This window comes from Ictidomys tridecemlineatus, chromosome X, assembly GCF_052094955.1.
Source record: "Ictidomys tridecemlineatus isolate mIctTri1 chromosome X, mIctTri1.hap1, whole genome shotgun sequence".
In the NCBI taxonomy this organism is placed as follows: Eukaryota; Metazoa; Chordata; class Mammalia; order Rodentia; family Sciuridae; genus Ictidomys; species Ictidomys tridecemlineatus.
The window spans coordinates 62100277-62120665 of record NC_135493.1 but is presented as its reverse complement, the minus strand read 5'-3'; positions in this window follow the sequence as shown (position 1 = coordinate 62120665).

Here is a 20389-nt window from a genome sequence, read left to right as displayed (position 1 = left end):
TCACTAGAGATATTGGTCTGAAGTTTTCTTTCTTTTATGTGTCTTTGTCTGGTTTGGAATCAGGGTGATATTGACCTCATAGAATGAGTTTTGAAGTGTTCCCTCTTTTTTTTCTATTTCATGAAATAATTTGAGCGGTATTGGTATTACTTCCTCTTTGAAGTTCTTGTAGAACTCAACTGTGGATTCATCTGATCCTGGGCTTTCTTTGGTTAGTAGGCTTTTGATGGTGTCTTCTATTTTATTGCTAGAAATTGATCTGTTTAACTTGTATATTTAATACTGATTCAGTTTGGGCAAATCATATGACTCTAGAAATTTGTTGATGCCTTCGATATTTTCAATTTTATTGGAGTAAAAATTTTCAAAATAATTTCTAAATATCTTCTTATTCTGTAGTGTCTGTTGTTATATTTTCTTTTTCATCATGGACATTAGTAATTAGAGTTTTCTTTCTCCTTCTCTTCATTAGCATATCTAAGCAATTTTATTTATTTTTTTCAAAAAACCAAGTTTTTGTTTTGTCATTTTTTTCAATTATTTATTTTGTTTCATTTTCATTGACTTCAGCTCTGATTTTAATTATTTCCTGTCTTCTGTTGCTTTTGGTGTTGATTTGTTCTTCTTTTTCTAGGGCTTTTAGATTTAATATTAGTTCATTCATTTGTTGACTTTTTATTCTTTTAAAAAATAAACTCCCTGCATGAACTTTCCAAATAGAACTGCCTTCATAGTGTCCCAGAGATTTTGATATGTTGTATCAGTGTTCTCATTTACCTCTAAGAATTTTTTAATGTCCTTTTTGATGTCTGATGCTACCCATTTTTCATTCAATAGCATATTATTTAGTCTTCAGGTGTTGGAGTATCTTCTGTTTTTAATTTTATTATTGATTTGTAATTTCATTCCAGAATGATCTGATAGCATGCAGGGCAATATCTCTACATTTTATTATTTGCTAAGAGTTGCTTTATGGAATAATATACAATCTATTTTAGAGAAGGATCCATGTGCTACTGAGAAGAAAGTGTACTCAATCATTGATAGATGAAATAATCTATATATGTCAGTTAAGTCTTAATTATTGATTGTATTATTGAGTTCTACCATTTCTTTGTTTAGCTTTTGATTGGAAGATATATCCAGTGGTGAAAGAGGTATGTTAATGTCACCCAGAATTATTGTGTTGTGGTCTATTTGACTCTTGAACTCAAGAAGAGTGTGTTTGATGAATGTTGATGCACCATTGTTTGTGGCATATATATTTATAATTGTTAAGTCTTGTTGATGTTTGGTTCCCTTAAGCAGTATGAGATGTCCTTCTTTATTTCTTTTGATTAACTTTTTCTTGAACTCTACTTTATTTGATATAAGGATGGAAACCCCTGTTTGTTTCTGTAGCCCATGTGAGTGTTATGTTCTTCCTAACCTTTCACCTTCAGTCCGTGGATGTCATTTTCTATGAGAGGAGGCTCTTGAAGGAAGCATATTGATGGATCTTTTGTTTAAATTCAATCTGCCTGTCCATGGTCTTTTGTTTGGTGAGTTTAGCTCATTAACATGCAGATTATTATTGAGACATGATTTGTATTCCCAGCCATTTTTGTTTATTTTTGTTACTTGACTTGGTTTCTCATTTATTTGGTTTTTCCTTTAGTGTAGTACCTCCCTTTGCTGAATGTCATTGTTCTTTTTCATTTCTTTCTCATGAAATATTTTGCTGAGAATGTTCTCTAGTGTAGAATTTCTAATTGTAAATTCTTTTAACTTTTTTTATCATGGAAGGATTTTATTTCATCATCAAATCTAAAGCCTAATTTTGCTGGATATACGATTCTTGGTTGGCATCCATTTTCTTTCAGAGCTTGATATATGTTGTTCTAGGATCTTCTAGCTTTCAGGATCTGGGTTGAAAAATCTGCAGATATCCTAATTGTTTTCCCCCTAAATGTAATCTGATTCCTTTCTCTTGTGGCTTTTAAAATTCTCTCCTTAGTCTGTATGCTAGGCATTTTGATTATGATGTACCTTGGTGTGGATCTGTTGTGGTTTTATACATTAATGTCCTGTAATCCTCTTGTATTTGATTTTCTATTTCTTTCTTCATATTTGGAAAATTTTCAGACATTATTTCATTGAGTAGATTGTTTATTCCTTTGGTTTGGAATCTATGTCTTCCTCTATCCCAATAATTCTTAAATTTCGTCTTTTTATGTTATTCCATAATTCTTAAGTGTTCTGCTCATGATTTCTTACAATCTTTCCTGTGTGGGCAACATTCTTTCAATATTATATATTTTGTCTTCACTGTCTGAGGTCCTGTCTTCCAAGTTATCTAATATGTTGGTGGTGCTTTCTATTGAGTTTTTAATTTGGTTTATTGTTTCTTTAATTTCAAAGATTTATGTATGGTTTTTTTCCTGAACTTCTGTCTCCTTTTTGAAGTAAACTTTTGCTTACTGTATTTGCTTATGTAACTCTTTATCAAAAGGATCTTTTACTGCCTGTGTTTGTGCTCTGTATTTAGCCTCTAAACTTATATCATCTGTTAATTCACAGAACATTTTAATTATGTACATCTTGAACTCCTTCTCTGTAATTTCCTCTGTTGTACTAGCCATGGATTCTAATAATGAAGTATTTTGGTTTGTTTGGGACACTTTCTTCCCTTGTTTTTTTTCATGTTGTTCGTGTGTCTTCCCTTCTAGCACTGTATATTTGAGGCATTATAGTTTTTACCCTATAGGCTTATAGTGTCCCTGCAGTGTTCCCATATACCTCTCCTTTAAGGGGGAGAACACTATTAACAGATACTATTACAAACAATATACAGCCTTAAACCAAATAGCTGCTATTAAGACATTTATGGTTTTGTCACAATATTAGAAATGGTGAGTTCAATTATTATCTGCAATATAAAAAGTAGGTTTGCAAAAGTGTCTACAGTTTCTAATGGTGGATAAAGAACCAGGAGTGATATGTAGGATGAGGTGTTGGAGAGGGAGGTAAGAGGTGAGGATATAGAGTTACTAGATCTTAGAAAGTGTGAAAGAGAAATCTAAAGAAGGAGCAGAAAAGAGAAAAAGAGATTTTGGGGAAATAAGTAAGTTGGAAGACAACAGAGATAGTACAACAAACAAACAAAAATATGAAGAAAAATAAAAAATGTAAAAATAGGAGATAAAAGAATATTCAGCACAACTGTAATATACTATTCAAACATCCCCATCCTCAGTAACCTAATTCATGTAAAGTACTTGGTTTCACAAATGTTGGGGACGTGAGGATGGGGAAAGAGAAAAAAAAATCTCAAAGGAATATACAGGATGTTTTTGATGGAGATCAGTATTTTTCCTGCTTCCCTTATCATCCAATAGGTGGGGTTGTCTGTTGTTTTGTTTGTATCTCCACCCTCAGGATAGTGAAGGTTATTAGGGTGGGAGGGTCAGTCTTGAGGGCATTGCTCTTGGAGGTGCAGTATAGTATTTGCTGGTCCTTATAGGTTCCTGTACCCCAAGAATCTCTTTGAGGCCTGCTGGTGTGATGTGGGTGCTTAGTCTTATCTCCTTATATTGCCTGTAGACTTCACAATTCCTGGTCTCTAGTTTCTAAACTTTATCTCACACCCCTTCCCTTTCTACTTTCCAATCAGGAATCTTTCTCTCTGGAGGTCTTGTGGGCTGCACTCTGGGGGCTATATAACTGTCATGGAGAGCTGTTTTTATTGGGCATTTCAAGACCAGGTTTTGCAAGCTACAGACTGGCCATGTAGCCACAAGCACTGTGCCACATTAGCGGCTGCTGGGGAGGGAGGAGCTGGGGACTATCGGTACCTTGATAATGCTTCTAATCCCTGGCCATTGTCCCAAGCTGGGTGCTACCCCAACTAAAGATGGTTACAAATGTGTCCCAAGATGGAGGCAGCTGCTTTCAGTGATCCGGTGTTGGGTCAGGTGGGGCTAGGCAGTGGCATGTTCAGAGATGCAGCTCTGTAGTGTGCAGTGTTGTGGCTGGCTGCTGTCTCCAGACCCTGTGTGGTGTCCCTAGGTACAGGGTACTGTGTGTAGGGGACTATAGCAATGGTTGCAGTGTCCCAAGATGTAAGTGATTTGGGGAATCCCCAAGTTGGTAGATGGGGGTCCATACAGGAGTGGTGGCTGGAAGTCCTGTGTGTGGACAGAGGCTGGGTGTCCTGTGTGGGAGTGGCAACCTGGATTCCTGCATGGGTGCTGATGCCAGTGGTCCTGGTCAGGCATCTGGAGGTTCTGCATGGGCAAGTGGTCAGGAGTTCCATGCTGGTGCTGAGTCCTACAGACCTGTGCAGGCAGGGCACCCAAGATTCCTGTGCCAGATCAGCTATAGGGGTCCTCTAATAACTTGCAGAGGAACAGTATTCCAACTACTTGAATCCCAGGTCCAAGCGATACAAAATGCAGCCTCCCTCTAGTCCACCATCTTGGATCCCCCCTTAGTAGGGAATCTCTTTAAATTGACTTACAGAGTTCTTAAGATTTGATATAGTATTTTTCTTGTTCCCTTTATTTTTTTTTTTAAAGAGCATTGATTCCTTTTACACAATGTATCTAAATTACTCCACTCAAAAGAAGAAAGTATAATGTTCTTTGCCAGGGATTGGGGAGGTGCAGAGAGGAAATGGAGAGTTCTTATTCTGTGGCATAATTTATGTAAAATTTGATAAATTTTCCATATCTGCTTTACAACATTATGCATGTAGGTAATAATACTGTATTTACTTTGAAAACTTTTTTAAAAGGTAATTTTCATGTTAAACATGCATACTCTTTTGTGCTTTTAAACCAGTGCAGCAGTAGAAATGGAAAGATTGATAAATAAACAAGAACAGCAGAATATTGTTATAGATGCTTGCAGCTAAATCCAGATTATGCAGAGACTAATACAACAAACTTCTATTCAGTAGTGACTGGGATGGAATTGGTGAATATCCTGCTGGGTAAAATAAAACAGAATCAGAAAAGCCAAGGGCTAAATGTTTTCTCTCATATCCAGAAGCTAGAGAGAAAAATTGAATTAAAAAGTCATATTGTGCAATAGAAGGGTAGAATGGTAGAGGAAGGGTCCAGAAAGGGAGTGAGGTAGGAATAAGTAACAAGGTGAAGTAGTGGGGAATGAAATCAACTAAATTATGCTATGTGCATGTGCCAATGTATCACAATCCCACATTGTGTATAATTATAATGGAGCAATTAAAAAATAGAAAGGAAATGAGTAGAATAAAAGAAGGGTATAAGAGGAGGGAAGAGAAAGGGGGAGTATTAGGGAATAAAATTGAGCAAATTGTCATGTGTGTACAAATATGTTACAATGTATTCTACTATAATATAATTATAATGCACCAATAAAAACATTTTCAAAATACTTATTGGTGACATTGCCATGTGGAAGTATTGTAGTGGTATATGGTAATCACTTTTCTTAGACTATTGATAATCTGAATCTTTAACACCACAGTGCCTGAGCTATGCATCTATTCTAGGACTCTGGCATCATCTACCCACTAGATATTCCCCTTGAGAAGATTCATCTACACTTCAAACAATAGGTCTGAATCCAATATTTAATTTCCCTATGTCTTACCTTTAAACTACTGCATTTTCCTAAGGTGACTATTTTTATCCATGGCATTTTTTAATCACCAAAACATGAAAAAAAATCTGCTTTTGACACTGCTATATTCCTTCCCTAAAACTATCCCACCTGTAACATAGAATAACTAAGTCAAACCCAGTGTCTCACACTTGCCATATGAGCACTCTCTCACTGAGCTACAAACCCAGACCTAGAATAATTAAGTCTCATCAATTTTTCCTTCAAAGTGTACCTGGAACTTCCTCCTTCTTTCCTTTCTTTTTACAGTACCCTAGGCCATAGTCTGAAATCAACCTGTGACTGGATAATGACATCAAAGGAAAATTCCCTAGCAGAGTTCCTAGCAAATAATACCTACCCCCAAATGCTAATTTATTGCCTCTGAAACTGCTTGCTCATCATTTTATACGGCTTAGCATAGGTCTTGCTCATAGTTGGTACACAGTAAGTTTTAACTGAATTGAATAAAGAGAACCATAGAACAGCACAAGCCATTTCTTTATCATTGTTAGTTGTATTACTGTTGATAGCAGTATAATGTATCTATGAGTATGTTGGCTGAGAATATGGGGAAGAGAAAGGAAGGAGGGAAGGAAAGAAGGAGATGTTACAAGAACTAGTTTGTCTCAATTCATCCAAATGATATTGTGAGCATTAAGAAAACAAAACAAAAAAGGGAGGTGTCATGTTGAACAATAAGGATTCATCTTGTTGAACTCTTGTTTCTTTAGGAATAAAACAACAGCTGATAATTTATTATTAAAACATGATACAAGAATACCTATCCACTTTTATCAGATATATAAACCTTTTAATCACAGAAGTCCAAGAAGTCACAGAAGATATCCCTACATTTGCACAGGACTGATGGCTAAAGTAGAGAGGTTATCTAAAGTCAAACTAAGTTGTAAAGCCTGCACTATATTTCCTTAAGTATTATTGGAACCTCCAGAAACATATACATGCAAAGGAGCTGACAGGGCCATTCTAGATGTTAAATGGAGGCATCTCTTGGTAATTTTCTATGAACTTGAGGTCAGAAGATAATTGTAAACATCTCAAAAGGCCATGATTATGTCTCTTCAGGTCATGTTATATGGTTATTAGTATAATACTTCATGGTATTAAAAATTGTAATCACCATCCTCATGTATTACAGAGTTCTTCATAATTCACAAAGTGATTTCCATATATTTAGGTTCAATTAAGCCCTGATTTGAATTATGAGGAACCTTTACATCATATGTGCTTTTAGACAGTTATTCTGTGCTACTCACAGCACTTCATAAAGTAAACAGAGTAGACTAATTATCCAAATTTGCAGATGAGGAAATGTTAGACTCAGAGAAACTATGCCTTTTTAAACTACATGGACAGTTAGTGGCAGAGCCAAAATGAAAATATTGAATTTACAACTCCATACCAGTCCTTATTCTCCACTTTACAATACTAACTTCAGTTAAATTCTTAATAAATCTCTTTTCATGAATTTCTGATACTTGAGATTTAACTTGTCAAAAAAGAAATTCAGTTCATCCCCCAGACACCACTCTGGCTTTTACCACCACTGACACCATCATTCACCTATTCTTCTAGTCTGACAACCTTAAAATTATTTTTGATTCCTCTCTTCTCACTGCTCTTGTCTACCATATCTAATCTAAATCAGAATGAGTTTTCATCCACATATATATCAAAGTTATCATGTTCCCTTACTGGACTTCAAGTTTTTCCTGTTTTCCATGAGGGAGTAGAAAAGGTTTTATGAATTTCTTACTACCTTTAACATTATTTAATTCAAAGAAATATATGAAAATTATTTCCAGTGGTATAATTATTTCCACTATTACATAATTCAACAAATTCATTCAGTTACTCCTAACTGCAGGGTAGGATAGAAATCAAGGTTTCACTATTACTTTAAAGCCATGGGAACTAAATGAAAGATTTGAAACAGATGATAGATGTTGCTTTTGTATATCTTTGTATTCAATTTTTAAATTTATTTTTATAAGCATAAGTGACTTATAATTTGAAAAAATAAGAAATTAATTATTAAAAACGAATCCATTCATTATTTCAAGAAATATATATATATATATATATATAATATATATAATATATATATATATTAAGAACTTACAAAGCCCTGTAGGACAAAATGTTAGGTCTGACAAAAACAGATATGGCCTTTGTTTTTATAGACCTTAAAATGGAGGTTAGTTCTCTGAAGATGTAATATCAGGACTCCTGACCCACGTAATGTTTCTTGTGTGATCCAGAAATTACTTATATCAGAACCATCCAGACACTTATATAGCATAGATTTCCTGGACACATGGGAAACTTCTTCAATAAAAAATTCAGAAGTAAGGTCTGGCAATCTCAATTTTTATCAAGCACCCCAGGTGCTTCTTCTGCACATTAGAGTTTGAGAACTCCTCTTCTATGATTTAGATTGGTCTCAAATTTTATTGACTTAGCTTAACTGCATTTTCTATAGTTTCTTCACTGAATATGCACTACTTAAGAAAAAGAAAAAAAAGGTCATGGTTTAAGACAATTCAACCAAATATATGAATTAGAATGACAAGTTGCCAGGAATCAGTGTAGTATTCTGCTTGTGAGTAGATTAAGGAAATTTTCTTGGAAGCAATTATTTGAAAGATATGTTTTGAAGGACATGATATCAATTAATTAGCAGAGAGAATATTCCCAAACTGAAACACAAACTCTGTTAAGAAAAACATAGAAATAAGAGGTAAAGAATATATGCTTAGAGAATTAATTAAGTAAATCTGGCTAAAGCAGAGAGTTATTTTCAGGAGGAATGTGGAAAAGTCACCAGAAATAGGATTACATATCAATGAAAGGATTTGCTTATCAAACTGAGGAATTTTGAATGGATTCAGCAGTTAAACAATGGATGTACCTGGCCAATAGAGGATAAAATTATGCAAATAAAAATTTGGAAAGATTTGTTTGGTGGTGCTTTGAAAATTGAAGATAAAAAGCAGACAAAATAGAATAAAGAACATTATCTAGAAGGTTGACACTATACTCTAAATATAATTTTACTATATTCTGAGCTGCAATGATTGCTGTGAATATTGCATTAAATAAAGAATTAGAAATAGTCAACAGAATTTTTTTTAAATTGAGGGTTTTTAACAATTAATATTTGTTTTTAGTTTTAGATGGACACAATACCTTTATTTATTTATTTTTATGTGGTGCTGAGGATTGAACCCAGTGCCTCATACATATGAGACAAGCACTCTACCACTGAGCCCGAAAAAAAAATTAAGGTTTTATTTTGAACTCTATTCTCCATTTTTTTTGCCATTATAGCTTAATAGATATGGTGCTTTGTTTTTGACAAAAGGACAGTATTTCCTGATTTAGAGTACTTGACTTTTTAAGATATATGATGCTCTGATTGGCTATGTTTAAAGATTGCTCATTTTTGGATATGTGATATATATATATATATATATGAATGAAATTGTTTAGTAACAACCAATTATTTTCTTTGAATACCAGGCCAAAAAAGAAAATCTTCATCTACTTTTCCATTTTATGCTATGAAACCCTAAGAACAGAAATCTTAGACAGCATTATTTCATAAGTTTATAGAGTAGAATTTGATAAGAGAAAATATTCATTGGAATTTAGAAAATTGATTAATATCAGAGCTTATAATGACCATAGTTATTATCTAGCCCCTCTATTTATTTTACCAACAGAGAATTTGAGACCCAGAGATGGTAAATGACTAGAGCTGCATTATCTCATAAATCAAGGACCAAGTCCAAAGAAGAGTTCTAAGACTCACAGTCTTAGTCCTTTACTCTAATATCACATAGACTCCTGTCATATTTTAACTTTGGCAAATAGTTTTGAATATCATAATATCTGCCCTTGAAAAAAAATCCTCATGAGTCAACCCAGTCAGTGCCCTCTCATAAGCATATTTGAGTACTGTCAGAATTGCTAATGTTAATCAAAATGTACTTTTTTCCAGTTAGAAACTTAGACATAAAATTAAAGTCCTCTGGCTCTGTATTCTCAAGTCCAGCTTAACATGCTCCCCTCCCCAAATTAAATGGGACTTTTAAAGTCACATTAAAACTGAGTTTTTACATTAAAAGAAATAGTAAAAGATGCTGGATCTAATAGTTTTGTGCATGTATCATTGTACTAACCCTCTTAGGTGTTAAAATTTGCCCAATATTTAGATAGCCAATAATAATAAATAAACAACAAGCATAAGCAGAATTTGAAATATTGTCAGACTAACTAAATTTGCCCAGAAAACAAAATGGAAGCTTTTGTTCATTCATTGCCAGAAATAGTGCCAAAAGAAGAAGCATTACTGTGGGAATGGCAGGAAAAAATTATCTTCCTTTTATTGGGATATAGGTATAAAATTATAATATAACTTCTGGCAGGAAGAGGGTTGTTGTAGAACTTTAAAAATACCCTGATATTTAACAAAGACTGTCAAAGGCAATTTATGGATATATCCCTTGCCAAATCTAAGTGCAAGTTATTAAATAGAGTGTTCACCTTTTAGCTGCAGGCATCTTACTCCAAGACCCAAGCCAACTGCCTGATTCTCTTTCCTGTATATTTCTTCATGATGACTGATCGCCCCATGCAAGAGTAAAGGTGGTCTATCTGCATACCCAGTGCTGGACTTACTTATGGAACAAATTGATCAAATTAGGTTACATGCGTGTACAAATACACCACAATGAAACCTATGTCTGTATAATTGATGTGCACCTTTAAAAAGAAAGTAATTTCACTTTGTCTCCCTTCCTCTCATACACATACACAAATGTGTACACATGAACATTTTCAATAAACACATACACACAGCAAAACCTCCAAAAGAGAACCATATCTTGACAAAATATACCTTGATAATATCTATACGTATCTGGCAAATTTGAATCTAAGTTACTAGAAAATTCCATTTGAAATCATGCATATGGAACCAGTTCATAAATGGGTTTTTTCTCATCAAGGCAAAATTCTCTCTGGTTCCCATATTTCCACTACCTCCTTTCTACTTTGACTTCGTAAATATTTTACATTCTATACTGACCTTGAGTCATGAAGTCCCAGCTGTCTCACTGTCAACTAGTTCATGTCAGGTCTTCTAAACACTACTGATGTGACTGCTTAAATAATGGCTTTAGCCCAACCCATTAAATTATTTGGAACAAACTGATTCTGCCTTTGTTGATCCACCCCTCTAGAAGTTGTTTTTCCCAGAACAGTGAATTCTGTATTAGATACCTTGTGAAATTGAACTCAACAATTTTGTATCAAATACCCTCAATGTACTAAGCAATGTACTGACATTGTGTGCTTATGTGTGTGGAAAGAGGGAACATGGGAGGGGGGAGTGATTGTTCAAGGACAAAATAAACAAATGTTCTTCTAGCCTCAAAATACTTCCAATACACAGAGGGAAGAACACAAATTATGCCTTCAAAAATTAAAATAACTTTTTAACAAAGAATAAGGAAAGCAAGTAGTTGAAAATGTCATCTTAGTTATAGTTTAGATCCAACAGATGGCAATATCAATTATAATGATTTAGCTACATTACTTTAGGTCAAAACAGACAAGACCTATTGCATAATAGATTTCTCTGAAGTTTATCAAACAAAGCACTCATTTTCTTTGGAAATTTTGAACCCTCATTGTGATGTATTATATAAATGTAAAGGCAAAACTATCCAGATGTCAGTGAATTAAATAAATTGATTCTGATGTTCCTTGATGTTTTTGGTAAGTGTCCAAAAAGGCCACAAGAGACCTTAACTTAAAGAAATTATCTTACAAGAAAATAATAAATGCAGAGAACCAAAAACTATCATATCTGTATTCAGAGCCCACTGATGGTGTTTAGTTTCTCTCCCCCCACAACACACACACAACATCTTTCTGACAGGAAATATTTTTCATGAAGTACCAATAATAACCACACTCCTTTCAGTTTTTCTGTGCAGCAGGATTCAATTGACAATATCAGTACAAATCAGTCCATGGAACACACTTAATAGTGTGTCATGAATATAAGCTGGAAGCTAACATATCTCCAGTTTTTCCAAAAATCAGCTCTGTGATCAAGGCAAATGACATAATTACTCTATGCCTCATTCACCAGTCAGTTGAATATGGGTGTTGGACTATATAACCTTTTAGGCTCCTTAAAATTTTCACAATTTGTGGTTCTAATTTAAAGGAATTATTCAACAGGTAGTAGAACTGTACTGTTACCACTGAAGTCAGGGAAATGTTTCACACTTTCATATAACTTACCTAATTTGATGTTTATATAAAACCAGAGGAAGGGAGGGTAGATGTTTTCACCATCACTTTAAATATGGACAAATTTAACATTGGAATGCTTAAGGTTTTTTCACTAGAACCACTTACTAAATGATAGTGATTCAAAGTCCAAATGATCTGACTTTGATTTTCTCACCACATCATGCAATTAGTTGCTTACACATAAGTTAATTACTTCTTCTGAGAGGCAAAAAACTCAGATTTATTTTTGTATGGATGACATTTGATATTTAGTCTGACAGGTACTAGAGCTCTTCTGAGTGCTAAACCAATATTATATAATATGCTCAAGAGCTCAGATATACCTGAAATTCAAAATGTCCAAGACTGCCATCACTATCAAAAAATAAAAAAGATTAAAAGAGATCTGGAGGGAAGTGGTTCATGCTTTAAGTGTTCCCTATTCAGTTGTGAAAGCCAGCAACTTAAATTCATCTTTAACAAATTTTCCCCTTATTTCCCTTAGTTAAACTATCACCAAAATATGTAGATTTTACTAAGTAAGTCTGTCTTAAACATGACTATGTATAACCAGTTTTGTGTACAATATGCTGTCCTAATATTATCAGTGTATCTTCCCTAGAATATGCAGGATATAAATAATCCTAATTCATCTTTTATTTCTACTCTTAATCCTTCCCTAAGCTATTTGTTCTCCATGCAGCAGCATAGTAAATTTCATTTCATTATATTGCTTTTCATTATATAGCTCTAGTGATGTATAATTGATATACCTGAAAGGGTACATGTCTAGTAAATGCTTCTTGATAAGTTTGGACATATGTACATATCCATTAAATCAGCACCATAATCAAGGTAGTAAAAGTACTCATCACTTCTGAAAAATTACCTATTTTCCTTTGTGGGGTTTTGTTTATAGTTTTTGTGGTGAGATTACTTAACATGAGATCCACAATATAGTATTATTAACTATAAACATAATATTGTATAACAAGTCTCAAGAACTTACACATTGCATAACTGACACTTTATACCTATTGAGCAACAACTTTACATTTCCTTCCTCCTCGCACTCACAACTACCTTTCTACTCTCTGCTTCCATGATTTTGACTATTTCAGATTTTTCAGTTTCTTTATCCATTTCTTTGTTATGGGATGCTTATGTTGTCTCCCCATTGTGTTATTGTGAATAATGCTGCAGTGAATATAGGAGTGTAAATATCTTTACAAGATCATGATGTCATTTCTTGTGTGTATATGCCCAAAAGTGATATTTCTGGGTTATACCGAAGCTTTATTTTCAACTTCTTCTGTGCTATTTTCTATAATGGCTGTACCAATCTGCATTCCCACCAACAGGGCATAAGGGTTATATTTTCTCTATACCCTTGCCAATATTTGTAAAAATTCCCACAATTCCTTTTTATCATATTATAAATGAATACTCACAGTTTTCCTTCACTATCTACAGGGGAGTGCTTCCAGAACCTCCTCCTCAGATGGCAGAATTCATGGATGCTCAAGATCCTTATATAAAATGACATAGCATTTAAATGTAACTTATGCACACCTTTCCAAATATTTTAAAGCATCTGTAGACTACTTATAATTCTACTGAATGTAAATGGTATGTAAATAGTTGCTATACTGTGTTATGTAGGGAATAATGACAAGGAAAAAAGGTATGTACATCTTCAGTTAGGGTATAACTTTTTACCTAATAATTTGGTTGATGAATAGGAGAGCTACAGGTACAGAAAGCTAATTGCTTTTATCTTTCATGGTAATTCTATCTCCTTATATAACATGTATATTTTTTATAATTAGTAGTTACATACATGAAGTGCATGACAATCATAACAGTGAGATCCTAAATAGTATGCTATACTCTATTTTGTATAATTTGCCAAAATATAGAAAATTATATTTTTTATATTTTGGCAAATATAAAAGTATATTCTACTGTCATATATAACTAAAAAATTTTTAAAAAATTAAAAATGTTAATTGTATTGTTTCCATCATCAATCTGAGAAATATTCATTCTCATTAATTTTGGGGATTAATTCTCTAGTAGGATAAATAAAATACTATTTTTCAAGATTTAAAATAATTAATTTTTATTACAGATCTGAGAAAAACTGGTTGTTTCTAAAAATTCCCTCATGTTTAGTCAAATAAATAGCATTATTTATAGACTCCATGTGATATTTTGTTGCATGCAATGAAAATCCTGTGATTTTCATTATGGGATATTATATCTACTTGCTTAATCCACACATATACTAAAGAGGAGATGTGACTTTTTATTCACTTTTACTAGTAAACAGTGGATAAATTAAGTCATATTAAGAGTAGTTGAAGAACAGTGGATTACCCTATTCATTGAATTTTAAAAACAGTTAAACACTAAAATAAATAATATTATATAGGGGAAATATATCCTATTATCTTCTAAAATAATTAGAAAAATTATATGTAGGGAAACATACAAATGTACAAACTATTATTATAATTGTCCCTTTGCTCTAGCTATCACATCATTGTTCTATAGAGCTAGAAATGTCTCTTAATGTTCCTGAGAATACTTTATCTTTCCAATATAACCATGTTTTATATGATTTCTCTCAGGCTGACATACAGTGGAGATATATGGAACATGAATGACCCTCGTACTGAGATGAAGTTGGTATGTTAGAGAAGAAATACTGTAGGAGTGGTGTGAGGTGGAGACAGAATGGTGAGGGAATGTTGCTTGATGCTGCCACCACTTCAGCAGAAGCAGCTGCTGCTCAAGGCAGAAAGATTTTGAGTCCTGCATTGTGATTATATCTATGGGTCCTGGAAAGGGAAAATTTCATCAGGAGTGACATTGACTGCCTCAGTATGGATACTGGAATTTCTATTGTGATTACCTAGTGCTCTCTCAAGGAACAAATTATCATAGGTCTTAAGTGATATTCAGCTCTCAGTAGCTGCACTTGAGTTAAGGTGACCATTTAATGGATGAGGAGTGTTAGATATTTCCCCCCTCCCCAAATTCCCTTTTCCTCATTTATAAATTCTATGGTCATTTCCTCAAGGCAAAGTAAAGTAACAAAGAAAGAATTTATAAAAAGGCTTCATCTGGTTTTTGAGTTTCAAAAGTCTTACCCCTCACAAAAGATTCATGGACACAGATAATAAAATAGATTTGGAAGAATGAAATGACACAAAATAAAGCTTCTGACCCAGAATAGAAAAAAAGATTCCCTGGGAAATAGAGGTAAGTTAAATAGTGGAGTGGACCACTTTTATTCACTTAAATCAGGACAAAGCATGAGTGGAGGGGGAAAACAAAACAACAAAAATTATGTTAGCATGTTAGAGATGTATTATGCTCTGAATGTTTGTCCTGCCAAAATTCACTGGTTGAAACTTAATTCTCATTGTAATGGTATTTTAGGAGGTTATTAGTTTATGAGGTTTTATTCCTCACAAATGGGATTAGTACTTTATGAAAGATGCCAAGGAAATTTGTTCATCCCTGTGTCTCCATATGAATACACAGAGAAGACATCACCTCTGAAGAGCAGGTACTCAACAGACACAAAAATCTTTTGGCAATTAGTTAGCAGACTTTATAACCTTTAGAATTGTAACAAGTAAATTATTTTTTAATACTTTACTCAGTGTAAGGTAATTTGTTATAGACATAAAAATGGACTAAGATAGAATGGCTGATGAAGAGGAAATCAATGTCCCCCTTTCCAGGTAGAACCCAGAGAAACAACAAATTTCTAATATACCAGTGGGTGATTGATTTTTAGCCCTAGACCTATGCCTGAGACAGTCTTATAGAGGTTCCCTGTATATGTGGGAGAGAATACCTGAGATAGATATGGGTAAGATGGGACTTTGTAGTTGTGAACAAAATATGATATTTTAGAAATTAACTATGTTCTAGCAGATGCCAGCCCAGATAAACAAGTACACTCCTTTCATTTCTGCTTAAGTAACCCATACCCCCAACCACAACCCTGAAATTCAGACTTAAATCTGAAGAAAGATGAAGAAACCACAAAGGGAATGAGGTTAAGTATGCAATAATACAATTTGGTAATGTATTTTCATTGAAATTAAGTTCAGTTAATAAAATGAACTTTTAATTTTTACACAATTTTGTTTTGTTTTGACATCTGTACCCTCAGTGCACTGAATACACAATGTTCATTCTTTGGTGTGATTATCTGCTTACTGTTGATTTACTGCATGAGATGATAAACTCCATATGAATAGGTACTGCACTTGTTCTGGTTTATCCATATATACCTCTGACACCTAGAACAATTCCTGACATATAGAAGATCACATTCTGAGATGCTGGGATATGGGAATTGAACATATCTCTTTTGGGGGGAAGGTAACAGAATTCTGCTCAAAGTATTCACCTATCTCAAATATCTCAATGGTTTTAATAAATGTCTGTGTTTGCTATTATATATTCCCTATGTAAATCATTTAACCCTCACATCATGAAATATTATTTTAATTTCATGTATGATAGACCAGAGATTCCATAAGTTTAATTCATTTGTTGTTCAAGGCTACTTAGCTAATAATGAATTCAGCTGTGTCTAAATAAGACAACATGCTATCTGTCTCAAATATAAAAAGTGGATGAAATTTTTATTTTTATATTTTCCCCATGAACAAATACATGAAAACCAAATTTTATTCAGTGTGTGTCATTTTTATTTCACTGGTGCATTATTGATGGAAATGTTAGGTAATTGAAAGCAATGACACTTTTATATTTGTGGAGGAATTCTAATCTTTTCAATGCATTTCCAGATAAATTCCTAAATTAATCTGGCAATAAGCTTGCAATTTAACAATAATTTGGAACACATAGAAAATATAAGATTAATATACCAAGAAAAGTAAAATAATTTTTATCATAGGAAATCAGTGCAGAATATCTCTAGTGTTTTTAGAAAGGGTCTTTTATTTTAAGAATTAATTATAGCCATTTCTTCTAATAGATTATTCCATTTCAAAGTATGTTGTCTACTTGGCACATGGTTAAGTGGCCAATGGCTGTGCATTATAAAACTAGAAATATCTGGAAGTGAAATCAGGGCCAAATTACTTGAATGCATAATGGATAACTTTGTAATATCTATACATCCTAGGGAAAAAAGCTTTTTAGTGTTTGCTATAATAAATGAAGAAGCAGATATTGACCCATAGCGGAAGAAAAAAATCACTGCTAAAAATAATTCCAGATATATCTGTCTGAGATTATTCTGTATAAAATTGAAATACCTCATGTTTCCACTCTGTCATGTATACTATGAAAACAATTATAAAATCAGATTATGGGGGCTGGGGTAGTGGCTCAGCAGTAGAGTGCTTGCCTAGCACATGCGAGGTGTTGGGTTCAATCCTCAGCCCCACTAAAAATAATAAAATAAAAGTATTGTGTCCAACTATAAAAAATAAAAAATATGTAAAACAAACAAAAGTCAGATTATGGGTCTTAGAAAAATGTGTTAATAAAAATCTTCCAGAGTTCTGAAACTCTGTCCCCTTGTCCCCTGAACAAATTGATAGATGACCTATGCTTGTCTTCCATGTTTTCCTTGAAATGAAACATCTCATTTCAGTGCTCTCATACTCTTTCTCAGGAGCCTATCAGAGCCATTCTACCTAAACAGTGCTCTGAGTTTCTCCCTTCACTGTGTCTATTGTAAAACTCTCTGTGGAGTTTTCATATTGCAATTTATTTAAGGAACAGAGAAGACTGAAGTTTTGTTTTCTCACATATGAAGATTGTTATATCAGTTAAGGAAAACAAAAAGGCTTACTTTAAGAGCTTAAAGAGAGAAGTTTGGTAGTAGGCAGTCTAGGGCTAATCCTGTAGCTTAATGATCCCATTGAAGATCTGATTCTTTCTAATTCACTCCTTTTCTATTCTTAGAAATATAGATTTTGCTTTTATGATTGTTGTCTTATGCTGTGGGAAAAATCTAGTACATACAGCTGAGGTCCTACCAGGAAAAAGGGAGGAATATATAGGAGCAAAATGGTAAAGGGCTTTCGGGATTTTACCTTTTAGGTTAAAAAGGGATGTCCTTCCCAGGGACTTCCTCATGCATCTCATTGGCCAGAGCTCTGTCTCATGGCTACTTCTAATTATTTAACATGGCTATAGGGAAATTGGAAATAGATTTGTTTTGAGCTGGCACACTACTACCATGAATAAAATTGGCTTATGATAGAAAGAAAAAAAGGAGGACATTTAGCAAGTAATATCTTCCACAATAGGTATTTTGATAGAGCATGAAAAGGAAGAAAGGAAGGAAAGAAGGAAAGGAGAGAGGGAATAAGGAAAAGAGGGAGGGAAACAAAGAAAAAGAAAAAAATACAAGGACATCATTTCAGGCATCTATGAAGGTGCCATTGAGGAGAAGAAAGAAAGGAAGGAAGGAAGGGAGGGAAGGAGGAAAAGAGAGGAGAGAGGGAAGAAGGAAGATTGGGAGGGAAACAAAGAAAGATAAAAATAAAGACAAACAGAAAAAAATCTAAGGACATCATTCCAGGCATTGGTGAGGGGGCCATGAAGGAGATGTTTTTCAGATTAAGGGTTTGTTTAAACTCCTCAAATTATCCATATAAACAGAAGCCTACATTATTGATATAATAAGAGATACCAGTTGCTAAATGCCTACTTTGCGCCACGCATTGTATGATTTTTTTTTCATTTAACTTTTCACAGCAACTCGATAAGATGGAAACACACAGCCTAGTTAAAATCCCATACAAGAGGTGAAAATAATAGGACACAATGTGCTATGGGGATACAAAAGAAAAATGCATGTAATTCACATAGGAGTCATATGAGATTTTATGTATCTGTTTTCAAAATTATTTTATTGGTGATATAAAAATATGATATGATAGAAATGGCAGGTGACAAAATTAGATTTTTACTGTATCCCAATAAGAAAAACATGCTTGAGTTAATACTAGGCTTACATATTATTGTTGCTTTTGAAATTTTATGCCATGCCTATCTACTGTAGGCAAATTTGTCCCTAATTATCCAGCAATATTTTGTCTTAAAGTACACTAACAGATAATGTGTTTTGACACAATTGCTTATTCTAGAACATCTGCAAATGACAATCTTACAATAATTCAAATTCTTTCTTAAATATTTTAGAATTTATTTATTTTACTGTCTTTTTATTTGTTTGCCAAGTTGTTTGGTTGTTGGCAAGGTAGCTATCATGGCAATAGGTTACTTCTCATAAGAAAAGGGAGTTTTGCAAACACTGCCTTTCTGAACAAGCTAAATCATACTGAGAAGTTCTATAATACATTTGAAAATATATTTGATTCTAAAAAATTAGATGTTGATGGACCTTTATTTTATTCGTTTATTTATATGTGGTGCTGACAAACAAACCCAGTGCCTCACACATGCTAGGCAAGTGCTCTACCACTGAGCCACAAACCAAGTCCTCTATGTTTGATTTTTAAAAGTGCATCATGTATTCAGCACTGCACATATGAATTGTCATTATTAAAAACACAAAGAAATGAATGAACATATGGATATTCTGTTAATTTATCCTTAAAAATTTTTCTTCATGTCTCAGAAATATTTTTTATTATTTTTTTATTAGCTACCATGACAGTACAATGATCTTGACAATTCATACATTTGAATCAAATGGGGTATAATTTCTCATTTTTTCTCAGAAATATTTTTGAGTATAGTCTGAATAATCTTCATTAGAGAAAGTTAACTTTCACTAATACTTAACCTATAGCTAACCACATGCAAATGGTCATTCTTAAGTACTGAAAAATATGTAGATGTCTGGCACAGTAAATAGAATATCCACCATTAATATGAATTGTATTTATATAGCCATTACAAGTATACTTCCCTCTCTAGTCCACATACTTAGAAACCCAGTGTTAGCTCTATTTTTTATACATTTAGGTTTTTAAACCTGATTTTATAATTCGATAAGAAGAGATTGTCTTCCTTAATCATGGAAGCTACACAAATCCCAACATCTCTGTAAAATACAGTGAGTGTTTTTGAGAAACCTTAATCAATTGCTTGATCAATTATGCTTGTTTGAATGTCTCTTACATAGAGGTAATATTGTATTTAGTTTATAATTTGTAAAGTTTGTCATATTTTCCAAGTGAATGGGAGTTATGGTGCAAATTAGACAGAAACATGGGATGAGAAAAATACTAAAGATATCTGGAGAGTTATGGTAGTAAATTTAGTTCACCATCAAACAGGAAAAAAAAAGGTTAAAATTAAAATGAGAAGTTTTAGGTACTATCAAACTGAAAATTCTAAGCTTGTACAAAACCCCAGGGAGTCTTTTGATGCTTGATTTTTATTTGTGTATCTTGTC